At 37.0% G+C, this 4,926-nt stretch overlaps 1 long non-coding RNA gene across 1 annotated transcript; it reads left to right on the forward strand.

Annotated features, from left to right (window-relative positions):
• The first annotated feature begins 1,092 nt into the window (after positions 1-1,092).
• LOC126877241 (uncharacterized) lies at positions 1,093-2,363 on the forward strand. Its single transcript, XR_007694868.1, has 3 exons — positions 1,093-1,679; positions 1,861-2,115; positions 2,187-2,363. It is a non-coding gene; the product is annotated as an uncharacterized LOC126877241 (long non-coding RNA).
• The last annotated feature ends 2,563 nt before the right edge of the window (positions 2,364-4,926 follow it).

The raw sequence follows: 4,926 nt of genomic DNA on the forward strand, positions 1-4,926 counted from the left end.
TCCAAATGATCTCCTAGCCCTCACTCCCGGACATTTCCTCATTGGCGATTCATTAATGTGCTTACGTGATCGAGATTTCAGAGACATTCCATCGAACCGACTCTCCAAATGGCAGCATATCCAACAGCTTAAACAACATTTTTGGAACCGCTGGCATAAGGAGTATTTGAACGAGCTAACCAACCGCAATAAATGGAGCAAGGGTGGACACAGCATCCAAAAGGGCACAATCGTCATCCTCAGAGAGGACAACGTTCCCTCCATGCATTGGCCTCTGGGCCGAGTTATCAAGGTTCAACCAGGCGCCGATGGTGTCATCCGGACAGCTACAGTTCAGACGGCAAAGAGCATTTTGGATCGGGGCGTCAAAAGGCTTGTCCCACTGCCAATTCAACCCGATCTCGAGAAACCCGAACAACTAGCCACCGAGACGAAATAAGATGGGAACTTCAACCACACCTCGCTAGTTTGATCGGTACCCTCTCAACGGGGGGAGAATGTTACGCCATGCGGCTTACAATAGGTCATATTCTTAACTATCGATCGCGGCACTATAATGTCGCAGACGGATCGTCGCGTCTGCCCGGCAAACAAACATGGTTCATTAAGCAGGGCGACTTCCAGAAACGTCGACTCGTGGCCCGTATTTTACCTCGCAGTAAAAGAATGTGGCGTGATCCGAACGTAGTGGGGGTCGCCTTCCAGAAAAAACGAAAAAAATCGAAAGGCGTTCAGAACTTTTCGAGAAGTCGAACCGTCAACACATGTGGTATGTCGCGCATTACTTATCAACCAAAACGCAGTTACATTTTTTTTGTTCCATTTATATCTTTCTAGTTAATAAGTTGTTGAAATAAACATTAATTTATTTGTGTTAATTCTGTGGAATTTCATTGAACTACCCTTATTATCATAATCGAAATAAGGGGATCGATCAGTTCGTGGCGTCGATTATTTAATCGTAATGGGAACTTACAACTCTCGTTGACGTGCTATCTCGCGATCGCGTCTCTCCGCGAACGGTCGAAACAAAATGATTCACTAAAAACTGTCCTGAATTCCTAAGAATTTATTTACCGAAAAACTGACAAAGTGTTTATTTAAAAAATGAGGTTGAAGGTAGTCCTTTTCTTTCATTTCATTCATTTTCATTTTCTTTCTTAAGTATGGCTAACACAATATCTAATCAATTAAAATTTTATATTTTCACGTGAAAAGTTTCTTTAGATAATTATTATCAACATGATGACTCACTCTTACGGATTAATACGTGTCTGTAGGGCAATCCGGTGGACTTGATCGGCTTTTTACTTCGAAAGTTGAGTAATCGGTGTCGCTTTCTTACGCATCTTTGAACTGTATAAATGTTTTAAAATTGTTTGATCCAGAATGTACCACACCGGACAATCAAGAAGGCAGGTGCCTTGACTACAGAAAATGTAAACCTCTGCAAGAAATATGGCAGATACAGTACCGTACAGCCACCGATTTTTATAGACGATCAGTGTGCAGATACCAGGGCAATGTTACGATCGTTTGCTGTCCGAACGATCCAAACAAAGAGAAGAGAGAAATTTTAATAAAAACTGTGTATAAGTATAAGGCTTTGCGACCACCATACTGTGGTTTTAGCAACGTCTCTCATACCAGGGTGGTCGATGGTAAACCAGCTGAACTTGGTACGTTTTATGTCTTTCTTTCCGATTAATAATAAGCCATTTACTGCAAAGAATGAACTTTAAAGGCATTAAACAGCACATCAATGTACATTTCAATTAGACTAAATAATAATGCTATGATTTTATCGGTAGTAACTTTACTTATTAACTTGAATTATTTCTTTCTTTTACTTCATGTTAGGAAGAGTATCTTTTTGCTTGAAATAAAAAATTGATATAGGAGTAATAATATGGATAGAGAACAAAAACTGTTAGGGCAGAAATTACACGTTTGAACTTTATAGTTCAGTATAGTTCAAATAGAAATTATATAGAATTATTTAATAATTTGTATTCCACTGGAATAAAAATTTAATTTCTGTCTTTATCAAATCTCTATTTCAGAGTATTTGTACGTATGTACTTATCGTCTGCTGTATGATCGAATATCGAATAGGTAATAATCGTTGTTACCTGTTATGTGAGAAAAAATTATGTATATTCACAACTATGACTATTGCATTTTAGGCGCTTGGCCATGGATCGCTGCATTAGGTTTTCGTAATCCCCGAAACCCAGACAAACCACTATGGAAGTGCGGAGGTTCCCTGATATCGGCTAGGCATGTTTTGACCGCAGCACATTGTGCACATATGGATGGAATAGAAAACATACACAATCATAATATTGTCATTCTTAGATTGGTGGAGGAGGTGCCATTTTCGAGTAAGTCCTCAAATATATATATATATATATATGCTATTGAGTATTACTGAAGTATCATATCCTGAAATTTCTTACTGTACACATATATTGTGTCATAAAGCGTGTATAATTCTTTCTCATACTTTTGGTCATTCGTTTCCTGCATTTTCATTTATTTTTTTATTTTTCAGGGTACGTATATCCCATTTGTACGAAAGAGCCCCTACGAAAGAGCAACTTCGTCGGCTATAACCCCCTTGTTGCTGGATGGGGAGCATTAAGATATAGTAAGTGATATCAATTTTATAATAAAATTAAATAGTTCCAGTCTTAAATATCTTTCTTATTTTCTTCGTAGGACGACCACGACGTAATGCATTAATGGAAGTACAAATGCCAGTGATTAAGAACGCCGAATGCAAAATAGCTTATTCCAAATTTCCTAATGCACCTGATATCACTGATGGTATAATATGCGCCGAACATGCTCAGGGTGGAGAGGATTCTTGTACGGTAATTAAGTTACAGAGTTACTACAAACTATACGGTATCTGAAGACACGTCGATTCGAATTAACACCAAATCGACGTCTTAAACATTAAAAATAATAGATAAACACAATTTAATAGTTTTGCCCACTTCTCACACCTCGTTATGGTATTTAATCTAATTTCCTTCTAATCTTAGTTTTGCTCAAAATACATATAACATGTACGTTATAAATTGGAGTATTTCAATACACAAATCAATAGAAGATTATTACTGTATATAAGTATAATTTCAATACAATTCGATCGATATATTTCAGTATCTTTGATTAAAAATTTAACGATCCTTTCAGGCTGACCGCGGCGGACCACTGCTGATACAACATGAATTAACCTCGTATTTAATAGGTATTGTGTCTTATGCTTATAAGTGCGGCACAGCTGGGTATCCCAGCGTTTACACTAGGGTCACATCGTACCTTGACTTCATTCTCCAAGCGATGCAATAATATGATATTACTGTTCCATAAATATCATTGTGTAAAAAACGTAAAGTTGGATTTTCTTATTGTGGAGATAAGAAACAGCTCAAATTTACATTGTTTTGTACGTTACAAATTATAGGCTTAAAATGTACGAAATGTAACTTTGAAACGACACTAATTTTTTACGCACGATAAACCTCCACGACTTAGGTATGTAAAGATGATAAACGTATATTAATTCTATAAATTTGGTAATAATAAACCAACTTTCTGAGAAGTTCTGTAAATTTCGTTTCTGTTGTATCAAGAGAATAATGGAATATTCCACTTAGATCGTATACTTCTTGTACGTACGTACAAAATTTTCCGGCTAATCTAAAACACTTCATAAGATAGAGAGCTTCTGGAAATTCGGACACAGAGAGTGCATAAAATACAAGATAAGTCTCGTGTCTTTCAAAATTATTTTTTATTCGCTAAAAACGTCCTGTGTACTCATGCAATCACATGCAACCTCGAAACTTCACTTATTTTTTATCACTTTCCAATTCAATACACAGTTTCAGCATTTTTGACTATATGTAAGAGAAATTTCCATTCAGCCAAAGGTGTACTTACAGATTATAGATTCCTATACGACTCTCAGTAAAAATTTATCCGCACTCCAGATAGTTAAAACTTCTGTCGACCGTATTGATCCATCTGCACTCTTCGTATGACGTCAATATCTGTTCAGTGCTGCTGCGCAGGTTTCTTTGTGTTACGTCAATTCGTTTGTGACCGTTGCGCGAGTAATGGCGCTTTGCAATGGTGATTTGCAGGAAAACAGTGCAGGATGCTGTGATTCGTTTCTTGTGGTCGGAGGTTATGTTTGATGCCTATATTTATCAAAGATTTAATGCACATTATGGAGAAAGTGTTTTGTCACGAAGTGTGTTTGAATGGGCACAAAAGTTCAAAGAAGATCGCACGAGTGTTATGAAAAAACAGCTGGACGCCCGTCCACATCCACGATGACAACATTGAACGTGCTCATGAACTTATGCTCTATGGAATAGACGAGTGACACTGGATAATGTGGCAAATCATTTGCAAATCAGCCACGGCTCTGCTTATGCAATAGTGCACGACAGATTTGGATTTTAAAAAGTTTGTGCGAGATGGATGCCGAAAAAGCTGATGAAAAGGTGAAGACGACGATGCATTCGTGGTTCGCAGCTCAGCCCAAAACATTTTTTAATGAGAAAATACAAAGGTCCTTCGGCAAATGGACAAAGTGTATACAGAAATCGAGTGATTATGTCAAAAAATGATGTATGTCTTTTTTGACAATTGCTTAAAATAAATTCTACACCGACAGAGCGGGTAACTTTTTACTCACCCTCGTAAGACACTTAAATTTCCAATCTATTATGATGAATAAAAGAGCTTATACTATTAAATCTAATTGTATTTTGTTGCATGAGAGTACACGTGTATGTGATGTACATTACCTTTATATCCCCTTGAACGCTTCAATATTGCGCATATATACTATATTTTGTACAGCTTCTATAAAATTTCGTATGTTTGTTTAGGCTGTTAATCTAG

The sequence above is a fragment of the Bombus huntii genome, unplaced genomic scaffold (genome assembly GCF_024542735.1).
Source record: "Bombus huntii isolate Logan2020A unplaced genomic scaffold, iyBomHunt1.1 ctg00000136.1, whole genome shotgun sequence".
NCBI classification, from domain to species: Eukaryota; Metazoa; Arthropoda; class Insecta; order Hymenoptera; family Apidae; genus Bombus; species Bombus huntii.